Here is a 13629-nt window from a genome sequence, read left to right as displayed (position 1 = left end):
CTATGTCCAAAGGAAGGGACATTTGAACTACATCTTAAAGGACAAGTAAAAGTTCACTAGATGGAAAAAGAAGGCATTGGAGCACACTTCAGAGTTCCCAAGTATCCCAAGTCTCACAGGCCAACTATCCCTGGCCCCTGGGGGCCCAACCTTGGACTGAAAGTCATTTACCAAGAATGGACTGTGTTGTCATCATTTCTATTTAAACAGTGCTCTGGCACAGTGTTTGGTTGGCAGTTTGATGTGACCTAAAATAGCCCTTTGAAAGCCTTCGGAAGCCAAACTAATAAACTGACTCATAGAGACAGCAGAATGAGGTAGGCATGAACAGGGATAGCCTGCGATGGATCTCGGCCCCACCATTTCCGGCTGTGGAACTGTGTGAAAATTCCTCACCTCTCTGTGCTCCGGTGTCTTCATCTCTGAAATAGGGGTAAGATGGGAATAGTATCTGCCTCATGGGGTTGTTGTATGGCCACGCCAGGGAGGTTGGTAGGTGGCAGGGGGAGAGGAAGAAGAAACACTTCCCTGACCAAGAATCAAACCTGGACTGTGGTGGTGAGAGTGCTGAATCCTAACCACTAGACCAAGGGGTTGTTCAGAAGAGGAAATGTGTCCGTATTTGTAAAGTACTTAGAACAGTGACTGGTACAGAGTATGTGCTATGTAAGTGTCTGTTAAGTAGTAAATAAATAAGTGATGACAACACTCAGTATGGAAACAGAAGATGAGAGGCACTATCCATGTAAACAAACATTAATAGTGATAAATTAGTAATACCCTGTAGATGAAGCCGTAGATGTCTTCACTGGCTTCCCCCCAACTTGGTGCATAGTCTGGGGGTGGGGACGGGAGGTAAAACCTCTCTCATTACCAAGAAGACACAATTATTTTTAAGTAAATTATTAGTTACATATTACAGTTCTAAGCTAAATCAGAGGGAGAAACATGCCTTTCTTGCTGCTATTATTGCTTACAAAGTGAAGATGCATCTGTGCGAATAGGTTTTGGTGACTAATCCACTCGTTTTTACCTCTTTGTAAGCAGCAGTTTGGAAATCCTAGCACGGCAAAGAGAAAAATCACTTTTTTTTAAATGAAAAGATTGAAATGAAAGGAACAAAAAAATAAATAAAAGCACTGTATTTTTACCACCATCATTACATTTTAGGAGGAGGAAAAATGTTCTCCAGTAATCGTTAGGGCATGAATAAGCACCCATTTCATTTGTTCACCTACTCCAGGGTCAAGAAGCTGTGAATTCCAGCATGTGCATGAGTGTGGTGTCGGTCTTCTGAAGCTGCTCGACAAGGCCCTGCATTTTGGTTTGGGCCCTGCCAAGTCAATGGAGACTGGGAATCACCGTAGGAAGCACAGCAGGGTGGGCTGGGACGGATGAGCTGACTGGCAGCTTTGGCACAGCTTTCCTGGAACACTGGGTTGCCTGAGGAATTCCATGCGGAGTAACTGGGGCAATCAGGGAGACTCTAAAAGTCAAGTTTCATGGGCACATGCCAAAGCCCACCCACAAATGGGTGAGCTCTGTTTGCAGCCTTTTGCAGATGACACCGAGAAGCAGAACTCTTGGGAGAATTTTCTTTCCAGAGCTGGCAGAGATATGGCTGGTACCAAGTGTTCTGCCCATAAAAATGATAAAGTGTCAGTTACTGTCAGTCCTTTGCTAAGAGCAACAGCTGGGGCCTCTGTGCTGGCAGAGGGGGGTGAATTGTATACTCAAGCTGAGCCTAACTCTCAGGAGCATGACAATAAGCAGCTCTCAATACTCTGGCTTGTAAGGATGTGTGCCCGCCACCCTGGGACACCCCTCCCCCCCATTAGGACTCCACACCCCACATGGAGTCCACATACCTTTGGCATCCACAAGGCTTGTGGAACCAATTTTGTACTTTTTATGGACACATCCGTCTAGCTCAGTTTTTATTGTGCCAACAGTAAGTACTGTGTCACAAGAACTAAGTTCACCCAGTTAGTTACAAGTTAGCGAGTGGCTCTCGCTTTGGTGGTGTCAGCTTCACAGGGAGTGAACATTCACAGCTCTCACATGAGAGGGCTGTGACCAAGAGCACATTGAAAGCCAAGTATGAAGGGTGATGGTTGTTATTACTTAGTAGGTCCGCAGTAAGAACTAACCAGTAAAGACTCATAAATCTCAGCATGTTGAAGTAATTATTGTAACCTCAAATAGTCCTGAGGCTACAGTAAGTCCATGTCATCTTAATAGTCCCAAATACTATTTTAATTGATTCTATCCATTTGACAGTCCGCTTGTAGTAACTATGGCTTTCTTCCTTCCCTTCACCATCGCCCCTTTAAGAAGACTTGTCTGTATCTCCTTCCTGCATTTCTTAACCCTGCTCCTTAATCCCTTGTGATTTGGCTCCTGCCCTCAGCACTCTACGCACAGTGCAGTGTGTTAGTTTTCAATCGCTGCATCACAAATTAGCCCTAAGTTTAATGACTTAAGACAACATACGTTTATTCTCTCACAGTTTCTGTGGGTTGGGAAATTGGCGTGGTATAACTGGAGCCTCTGGCTCAGGGGCTCCGGAGCTACACTCTTCTGGAAGCTTGACTGGGGAAGGATTCAATTTCAAGTTCAGTCATGTGATTATTGGCAGGATGCAATTCTTCATGGACTCGGAATTAACGAGGGCTTCAGTTTTTTGCTGGCTGTTGGCTGGAGGCCACCCCCAGTTCCCTGCCCCGTGGACCACTCCACAGAGCTGCTTGTAACATGGCAGTTGGATACATCAGCCTGAGCAAGTGAGAGAGCAAGAAAGAGAAAGAATGTCAGTAAGATGAAAGTCACAGTCTTTTTAAATTTAATCTTAGAAGTCATATCCCATCATGTGTGCATGCTAAGTCACTTCACTCTTTGCAGCCCAATGGACTGTAGCCCACCAGGCTCCTCTGTCCATGAGATTGTCCAGGCAAGAATACTGGAGTGGGTTGCCCTGCCCTTCTCCAGGGAATCTTCCTTACAGAGGGATCGAACCCATGTCTCTTATGTCTCCTGCATTGGCAAGCGGGTTCTTTACCACTAGCGCCACCTGGGAAGCTGCATATCCCATCACTTTCTCTGTATTTTGTTCGTTCAAAGGTATTCTATTTGCTAGATGCAAGTCACTAGGTCCAACCCATAGGAAAAGGGAAGGGCTTACACAAGGGCATGAAATCCTGGAGGCAGAGATCACTGGGGTCATCTTAGAAGTCTGTCTAATATATGGAGATCACTTGAGACCTCATTGACATACCCAATGAACTCTTCTTAGGCTTCATCCTCTCCAGCCTTTCTGGAGCCACTCATTCTTGCAATAACCCCAGCTTCAAATGCTGTCTTCACTGCAACTGCATGGCACTTTATTTTCCCACCTCTCTATCACTCCTCTCTTGTCTCCATCTCTCTTCCTGTCCCTCCTTCTGCCCACTAAATACGTGACCTAACTCAAAGTAAGGACACTAACAAAAATTTCCAGGCTGACAGGGTAAGCACAGAAGGGCCAGTCTTTGACTCATACCTACCTTCCTGCCCTACCTTCCCTTTCCTCCCATGACAGTCCCCTCCCATCTCCCACCTCAGTTATCATCTTTATAGACATACTTCCGAAATCTTGATCTATTGGGTTGGTGAAACAGTTTGTTCAGGTTTTTCTGTGATGTTATTGTATGGAAAAAGTTGAACGAATTTATTGGCCAACCCAATACAACTTTGGTGCTTTTCTTGAGCCTCATTTCTGACTGACTGCCGTGAGACAACCCAAAGGATGGTGGGCTGGGATCTCAAAATCGGCTTACCTTTTCCCACCTTTTCCCACCAAAGCCTGCCAGCACCGCCACAATTCCCAATTTCTGGCACTGCCATTTGCCAGTCACCCAGACCTAAAACGTCAGCATTATATATGATTCCTCTTTTCCCTCCACCTGTCACATCCAATGAATTACTAGATTTTGTCTATTCTTAACCTTGCATCATCTGTCCTCTCCGCTTTGTCCCCAGAGACTGTAATTGGTCTCCCTGCCACTGGACTCTATCCTTTTTCATCTCTCCTATGCATTCCCTTCAAATGAATCTTCCTGGAGTACATCTCTGATCATTCCACTTCTTGCTCACCCACCATCAATGGTTGCCCATTGTTTGCAGAATAAACGTCAACTTCCTTAGCTTGTCTGTCATTGAAGGCCTGATGTGATCTGGTCCTATCCTTGGTCCCTACTCACTTCATGTGCTGCGTCCTCAGTCACGTGGAGCCCCTATCTTCTCCTCCTAGAGCTCTCATGCTTTCCTGCCTCAGTGGCTTTGTTCCTACTCTTTGTTCCCTCAGCCTGAAATTCTCTTTTCCCACTCTTTACCCCGATTCTCCACAGTCAGTTCCTACTTCTCCTCCATGGCCTGCCTCACAGGACACCGTCTGCTTGGAAGTTTCCCTGGGTGTTCCACACTCTCTAAGTCTAGCCTGAAGTTTATACTTTTGTTCTGAGACCTCCCAGGCTCCTTCACTTCTCTATCTTATGGCACTTTCCCTAGATATTTCTGTTCAATTGTACCTTTTCCTACTATACTGGGAGCTTCTTGATGGTAGGGTACATGCCTGATTCTTTTTTGTCCTCTGCATCCCATAGTTTTATATATCTGTATCTGTATTTAAATAGATTTTAAATGTTTTTGTAAAATCCCCATTGTATATGTATGCCCATTTGCCACATGGTCACAGAAAAAGAGGGCAGATTCAGTTAATGCACTATTATTGCTTAAAGTATAATTTTAGATTTTGATGACATCTTATTATTTCTTTTTATGTTCTTGATTATATCTGAATTTGTCTCAAAAGGGTAAACAATATGTAGTTCAACCCTAAGAAATGATGTCCAGGTTTTCCTGTTGGAAATACTAAATTAATAAGTGAATTAGTCAGACTTGTTCACTGGAAGACAATTGTGGTATTAAGCTCAATACAAATAGACATGGGCATCTGCAGTAGATGATAGGTAAGCCCTAACTCTTTAGAAAAGTCTGTCAGTGGGGGAATGGGAATATAATACAAGACAACAAGTAATATAAATGCTGAACCTCTTCCCTGCAGTGTCCAAAGACTGCCACCATCAATTAAGTGCATAAACTCATTTGCTTCAGTGTGGGAGAATCTCTAGGCAAGACTCAGTCACTTACAGAGGTAAGGGCATGGACTCCTAAGTTTCAGGTGGTTTACCTTAGAGCAGAGGTTCTCAGTGTGGTGCCTGCACTAGCGGCAGCATCACCAGGAGCTTATGAGTGATGCAAATTCTTATGCCCCAACCTAGACCCACTGAGTTGTAAACGCCACCAGTGGGTCTCAACAATCTGTGTCTCAATAAGCCTTCCCACCCAGGTGATTCTGATATACATTACAGTTTATGAAGCACTGACTTAGAACATTACTCAGTCTCGCCAAGTTCTTCCAGTTACACTTACTCCTTCTTCAATGAGATTCCATTGGTCTTCCACCTGGGACTTGTATTTTTCTGGGAGTACATGAAGACTCTCCATGAAGTGTTTTTTTTTTTTAATATTTATTTATTTGGCTGTCTCAGGTCTTAGTTGCCACACATGGGATTTTCGTTCCGTCATGTGAGATCTTTCCATGCAGTGCATGGACTCTCTAGTTGAGGCAAGTGGGCTCAGTAGTTGCAGTGCTCAGTAGTTGGCGCTCTGCATGTGTGATCTTAGTTTCCCAACCAGGGACTGAACCCGTGTCCCTTGCATTGCAAGGCGGATTCTTTAACCACTGGACCACCAGGGAAGGTCCTTCCATGAAGTTTTAAGGAAACCAAGTTCCAGATCCTCAATTTCACTCTGTACTTTTCCTGAAAACTCATCTGCTTGAGGAAATGTCCATGGTGGGGGCAGCAAACCAGTTTTACTTTCTACCTCTCTTTTGACCATAAACCTTCTCTCTGTTCACCAAAGAAAAGCTAACTTTTACCCACCGAAACTCTCACTATAGTGCATTCACCCGGGAATGTAAACACCTTGGGGAAATCAGTCAATTTGAAATACTGTGCCAGTGTTAAAAAAGCCTATGACTCTAATCAATACTAGGTAACAAGTCTCTTTTCAAGTAGGTGGTATCCAATTCTTTGCTTTTAACAAAATTGCGAAGGGCCTACTTGCATTGTCACCTGACTGATCCTTAAACAGGTTTTTCAATGGCACTCTTGTACATTTCTGGTGGAAATGTAAAACGTACAGTCACTGTGGAAGACAGTAAGACATTTCCTCAAAAAATTAAAAATAGAACTATCATATGATCCAACAATTCTTATTCTGGGTTTGAACTCAAAAGAACTAGAAGCAGGACTTAGATATGTGTACACTCATTATTTACCATAGCCAAAAGACTTCCCTGGTGGCTCAGATGTTAAAGAATCTGCCTGCAATGCAGGAGACCCGGATTCCATCCCAGGGTTGGGAAGATCCCCTGGAGAAGGGAATGGCAACCCACTCCAGTATTCTTGCCTGGGACATAACATAGACAGAGTAGCCTGGCAGGCTACAGTCTATAGGGTTGCAAAGAGTCAGACACGACTGAGTGACTAACACTTTTCAAAGATAGGAGCACCTCAGATGTTCACTGATGAAAAATGGATAAACAAATGTGCTCTATTTATACAATGGAATATTATTCAGCCTTAAAAAGGAAAGAAGTTCTGACACATGCAACAACATGGATGAAACTTGAAGACATTATGCTAAGTGAAATAAGCCAGATACAAAATGAAAAACATCATGTGGTTCCACTTGTCTGAGGTGCCTATGGTATTCAAATTCATAGAGACAGAAACTAGAATGGTGGTTGCCAGGGGAAGGGGGAATTGGAGATTTAGTGCTTAGTGTGTATAGAGTTTCAGCTGGGGAAGATGGAAAAGTTCTGGAAATGGATGGTGGTGATGGTCACTCAACAATGTGAATATACTTAATGTCACTTAACTGTACACCTTACCTGGTGGCAATGGTAAATTTTGTGATGCCTATTTTGCCACAATTTTTTAAGTTTTTAATGGTAATCATGTAATTTGGGGGCATGTAACATGAAAAGAGTTTTTAAAAAATCAGGTGACATTGCTTGAACAAAACTTCACTCTTCCTTCTAATCTAATATACTTACTTATAGGAATAAGGTTTCTTCAAACTTACATCTGTAAAAATAAGAAATAGAAATAAAATCAATGTTGATTCTTGTCTCATTTTAGCATTAAGTAATAATCTCAGGTACATGAACTAATTTCACAGAAAAAAACCTCATCAATAATTGATGACAAGATTGTGAAGAGAAGGGAACCCTTGTGCATTACTGATAGGAATGTAAATTGATGCAGTCACTATGGAAAACAGTATGAAGGTTCCTCAAAAATTTAAAAATACAATTACCACATGATTAGCAAGCCCATTTCTGAGTATATATCTGAAGTAAATAAAAACAGTATCTTGGAACAGTCGTATGGATCAATGAGACAGAAGACAGAGCCCGGAAATAAACCCATACACCTATGTCAATTAATCTTCAACAAAGGAAACAAGAATATATACAATGGAGAAAAGACAGTCTCTTCAGCAAGTGCTGCTGGGAAACCTGGACAACTGCATGTAAATCAATGAAGTTAGAGCACACCCTCACATCATACACAAAAATAAACTCAACATGGCTTAAAGACTTAAATATATGACAGGACATCATAAGACTCTTAGAAGAAAACATAGGCAAAACATTCTCTGACATAAATCAGAGCCAGTTTTCTTAGGTCAGTCTCCCAAGGTAATAGAAATAAAAGCAAAAATAAACCAATGGGACCTAATCAAACTTACGAGCTTTTGCAGGGCAAAGGAAACCACAAATAAAACAAAAGGACAACTTATGGACTGGAAGAAAATGCAAATGATGCGACCAACAAGGAGTTAATGTCTAAAATATACAAGCAGCTCATATGGCTCAAACAAGAAACCAAACAACCCAATCAAAAAATGGGCAAGATATCTAAACTGGCATTTTTCTAAATAAGACATGGCCAATAGGCAGATGAAAAGATGCTCAACATCACTAATTATTAGAGAAGTGCAAATCAAAACTACAATGAGGTATCACTTCACTCTGGTCAGAATGGCCATCATCAACAAGTCAACAAATAATAAATACTGAAGAGGGTGTGGAGAGAGGGGAACCCTCCTACACTGTCAGTGGAAGGTAAATTGGTGCAGCCACTATGGAGAACAGTTATGGCAGGTGCTCAAAAAACTAAAAATAGAGTTAACATATGATCCAGCAATCCCACTCCTGGGCTATATCTGGAAAAAACTCTAATTCAAAAAGACACATGCACGCCACTGTTTATAGCAGCACTGCTTACAATAGCCAAGACATGGAAACAACCTAAATGTCCATCAGCATAATAATGAATAAAGGAAATGTGATATATATCACACACACACACAAATATATATATATATATATATTCAGGCTTCCCTGGTAGCTCAACTGGTAAAGTAAAGAATCTGCCTGCAATGTAGGAGACTGCGGTTAGATTCCTGGAGAAGGGATAGGCTACCCACTCCAGTATTCATGGGCTTCCCTGGTGGCTCAGCTGGAAAGAATCCGCCTGCAATGTGGGAGACCTGGGTTCAATCCCTGGGTTGAGAAGATCCCCTGGAGGAGGGCATGACAACACACTCCAGTATTCTTGCCTGGAGAATCCCCGTGGACAGAGGCACCTGGTGGGCTACAGTGCATGAAGTTGCAAAGAGTCGGATACAACTGAGTGACTAAGCATATATGTATATATAATGGAATACTACTCAGCTATAAAAAAGAATGAAATAATACTATTTTTAGCAACATGGATTGACCTAGAGATTATCATACCAAGTGAAGTAAGTCAGAGAAAAAAATTATCATATGATATCATGTATCAATAATTATATAAGGGGATGAAGATGTTAATTTAACATTACTATGGTAATTATTTTCCAGCATCCATTTCAAATCATTACATTGTACATGTTTTTAAAAATGTTTATTTATTTATTTTTGGCTGCATCAGGTGTTAGCTGCAGCATGTAGGATCTTTCATTGCGGCGTGAGTGTTTGTTGCGGCACACCAGTTTCTCTCTAGTTGTGGCCTGCAGGCTTCAGAGTGCCTGTGCTCCACAGTGGCTGTCCGTAGGCTCTCCAGTTCAGATGAACATGCTCAGCTGTGGCATTTGTGCTTAGTTGCCTGTAGTATGTGAAATCTTAGTTCCCTGATCAGGGATCAAACCCACATCTCCTGCACTGAAAGGCAGATTCTTAACCACTATATCACCAGGAAGTCCCGCATTGTACACGTTGAACTTGCATAGGTTATATGTCAATAATAGCACAATAAAACTCGGAAAAGTTTTTGAAAGGCTTGTTTTTTATTGAATGAGTGATCTATGTAATTGCCATTGTTGTTCACTCTTTGTGATCCTATGGACTACAGCATGGCAGGCTTCCCTGTCCCTCATTATCTCCCAGAATTTGCTCAAACTCATGTCCATTGAGTTGATGCCATCCAACCATCTCATCGTCTTCTCCTCCTGCCCTCAATCTTTCCCAGCATCAGGGTCTTTCCCAATGAGTCAGCTCTTCGCATCATGTGCCCTATATATTGGAGCTTCAACTTCAGCATCAGTTGTTTCAGTGAATATTTAGGGTTGATTTCCTTTAGAATTAAGTGGTTTGATCTCCTTGCAGCCCAAGGGACTCTGAAGAATCTTCTCCAGCACCACAATTCAAAAGCATCAATTCTTTGGCACTCAGCCTTCTTTATGATCCAGCTCTCACATCTGTACTAGAAAAACCATAGCTTTGACTATATGGATCTTGTTGGCAAAGTGATGCCTCTGCTTTTTAGTATGCTGTCGATGTTTGTCCTCTTGCCTTTGGAGTACCCTAAAAGCCTTCAACTTTTTATTTGCCTGGGTTAGGAGTTTCCGAGTCTTGTTTTGAGTCACCTTTCTTCAGATATTCACCTGAAAGCTCTCATCACTGTAAAACTTCTGCTTTCTTTTAATTGAAATACAGTTGTACAATATTATATCAGTTTCAGGTGTTCTACATAGTGATTTGACATTTGCATGCATTTTGAAATGGTCACCACGATAGTCTAGTAACCATCTGTCCCCATACAAAGTTATTACCATGTTATTGATCACATTCCTTATCCTGTGTATTACATCTCTGGTTATTTATTATATAACTAGAGGTTTGTACTTCTTAATCCCCTTCATCTACTTTGCTTCCCCCCCCCCTCCCCACAGGCAGCTACTCATTTATTCTCTGTAGCAATAAGTTTGTTTTCATTTTTTTGTTTGTTTTGTTTTTATAGATTCCACATATAAGTGAAATCATATAGTATTTGTCTTTCTATCTCTGACATTCATTAGCACAATACCCTTTAGATGCATCCATTTGTTGCAAATGGCAAGATTTCATTTTTTATGGCTGAGCAATATTCTACTGCATATATATATATATATCTCATCACATATATATATATATATATATATATATATCTCACATCTTCTCTCCAACACTTTGTTTGCTTCCATATCTTGGCTCTTACAAAGAGTGATTCAGTGAACACAGGGCTGCATATATCTTTTCAAATTAGTGTTTTTGTTTCCTTTGGGTAAATATCCAAGTGAAATTTCTGGGTCACATAACAATTCTATTTTTAATTTTTAAAGGAAACTCCATAGTGTTTTTCATAACAACTGCACAAATTTAAAATCGCACCAACAGTGCACAATGGTTCCCTCTTCTCCACATCCTGGCCAACACTTTTTATATGTTGTCTTTTTGATAATAGCAATTCTGACAGGTGTGGGATTATATCTCATTGTGATTTTTAACTTGCATTTCCTTAATAATTAGTGACATCGAGCATCTTTTGATGTGTTTGTTGGCCACCCATATGTCTTCTTTGGAAAACTGTCTATTCAGATTGCCCATTTTTTAATTGGGTTGTTTGATGTTCAGTTTTATGGATTCTTTGTATATTTTGGATATTAACCTGTCATTGGATATGTCGCTCACAAATATCTTCTCCTATTCAATAGACTCCCTTTTAATTTAGTCAATGGTTTCCTCTGCTGTTCAAAAGCTTTTTAGTTTGATTAAGTCCTATTTGTTTATTTTTACCCTTGTATCCTTTGCCTGAGAAGACAGATGCAAACAATGTAACTAAGATTGATGTCAAAGAGCATCCTGCCTGTTTTCTTCTAGGAGTTTAATGGTTTCAGGTCTTACATTTTATGTTTTTAATCTGATTTGTGTTTACTTTTGTAAGAAAGTAGTGTAAGAAAGTAGTTCAAAAGGATTCTTTTGCATGGAGCAGTTCAGTTTTCCCAATACCATTTATTGTAACACTTCCTTTCCTTAAAACATCCTCATGACTCAACAACATGACTCCTGACTGAGCTGCTGCATTCCCACCTCTATGGTTTCAGTCAGCTAGCTGATAGCTGAGATCACTGCAATCACCCCGGGGAAGGGCTCTTTGCCACAACTTAAGAAGTAACATGTACCATATACAGCCTCATTTACAGACTTGATCCTTGTATTTTTCACCTATGCTTAATTAGTGGCATCTGAGAGTGTCCTTTCTTCTAAATAGTTGGTCAGTTCAGTTCAGTCACTCAGTTGTATCCGACTCTTTGTGACCCCATGAATTGCAGCACACCAGGCCTCCCTGTCCATCACCAACTCCCGGAGTTCACTCAAACTCATGTCCAACAAGTCGGTGATGCCATCCAGCCATCTCATCCTCTCTCGTCCCCTTCTCCTCCTGCCCCCAATCCCTCCCAGCATCAGGGTCTTTTCCAATGAGTCAACTCTTCCCATGAGGTGGCCAAAGTATTGGAGTTTCAGCTTTAGCATCAGTCCTTCCAATGAACACCCAGGATTGATCTCCTTTAGAATGGACTGGTTGGATCTCCTTGCAGTCCAAGGGGCTCTCAAGAGTCTTCTCCAACACCACAGTTCAAAAGCATCAATTCTTTGGCGATCAGCTTTCTTCACAGTCCAACTCTCACATCCATACATGACCACAGGAAAAACCATAGCCTTGACTAGATGGACTTTGGTTGGCAAAGTAATGTCTCTGCTTTTTAATATGCTATCTAGGTTGGTCATAACTTTCTTTCCAAGGAGTAAGCATCTTTTAATTTCATGGCTACAATCACCATCTGCAGTGATTTTGGAGCCCCCAAAAATAGTCAGTCACTGTTTCCACTGTTTCCCTATCTATTTCCCATGAAGTGATGGGACCAGATGCCATGATCTTAGTTTTCTGAATGTTGAGCTTCAAGCCAACTTTTTCACTCTCCTCTTTCACTTTCATCAAGAGGCTTTTTAGTTCCTCTTCACTTTCTGCCATAAGGGTGGTGTCATCTGCATATCTGAGGTTATTGATATTTCTCCTGGCAATCTTGATTCCAGCTGGTGCTTCTTCCAGCCCAGCGTTCCTCATGAAGTACTCTGCATATAAGTTAAATAAGCAGGGTGACAATATACAGCCTTGATGTACTCCTTTTCCTATTTGGAACCAGTCCATTGTTCCATGTGCTGTTCTAACTGTTGCTTCCTGACCTGCATACAGGTTTCTCAAGAGGCAGGTCAGGTGGTCTGGTAGTCCCATCTCTTTTAGAATTTTCCACAGTTTATTGTGATCCACACATACAAAGGCTTTGGCATAGTCAATGAAGCAGAAATAGATGTTTTTCTGGAACTCTCTTGCTTTCTCCATGATCCAGCGGATGTTGGCAATTTGATCTCTGGTTCCTCTGTCTTTTCTAAAACCTGCTTGAACATCTGGAAGTTCACGGTTCACGTATTGTTGAAGCATGGCTTGGAGAATTTTGAGCATGACTTTACTAGCGTGGGAGATGAGTGCAATTGTGCGGTAGTTTGAACATTCTTTGGCATTGCCTTTTTTGGGATTGGAATGAAAACTGACCTTTTCCAGTCCTGTGGCCACTGCTGAGTTTCCCAAATTTGCTGGCATATTGAGTGCAGCACTTTCACAGCATCATCTTTCAGGATTTGAAATAGCTCAGCTGGAATTCCATCACCTTCACTAGCTTTGTTTGTAGTGATGCTTCCTAAGGCCCACTTGGCTTCACATTCCAAAATGTCTGACTCTAGGTGAGTGATCACACCATCGTGATTATCTGGGTCCTGAAGATCTTTTTTGTACAGTTCTCCTGTGTATTCTTGCCAACTCTTTTTAATATCTTCTGCTTCTGTTAGGTCCATACCATTTCTGTCCTTTATCGAGCCCATCTTTGCATGAAATGTTCCCTTGGAATATCTAATTTTCTTGAAGGGATCTCTAGTCTTTCCCATTCTGTTGTTTTCCTCTATTTCTTTGTAGTGATCACTGAGGAAGGCTTTCTTATCTCTCCTTGCTATTCTTTGGAACTCTGCATTCAGATGCTTATACCTTTCCTTTTCTCCTTTGCTTTTCACTTCTCTTCTTTTCACAGTTATTTGTAAGTCCTCCTCAGACAGCCATTCTGTTTTTTTGCATTTCTTTTCCATGGGGATAGTCTTGATTC

The 13629-nt window shown here is 41.4% G+C and overlaps 1 long non-coding RNA gene across 2 annotated transcripts in view; it reads left to right on the top strand.

Annotated features, from left to right (window-relative positions):
• The first annotated feature begins 299 nt into the window (after positions 1-299).
• LOC129534900 (uncharacterized) overlaps positions 300-13629 on the top strand; it is a 29507-nt gene continuing 16177 nt past the window's right edge. For both annotated transcript variants that reach the window (XR_008681516.2, XR_008681515.2), the window contains exon 1: positions 300-433. This is a non-coding gene — a long non-coding RNA (uncharacterized LOC129534900). The remainder of the gene's footprint in view (positions 434-13629) is intronic.

The sequence above is a fragment of the Moschus berezovskii genome, chromosome X (assembly GCF_049115385.1).
Source record: "Moschus berezovskii isolate FMDL1 chromosome X, NW_MosBer_1.0, whole genome shotgun sequence".
Lineage (NCBI taxonomy): Eukaryota > Metazoa > Chordata > Mammalia > Artiodactyla > Moschidae > Moschus > Moschus berezovskii.
Note: the sequence above shows the minus strand (reverse complement) of the source record. Positions and strands in the feature narration are given on the sequence as shown.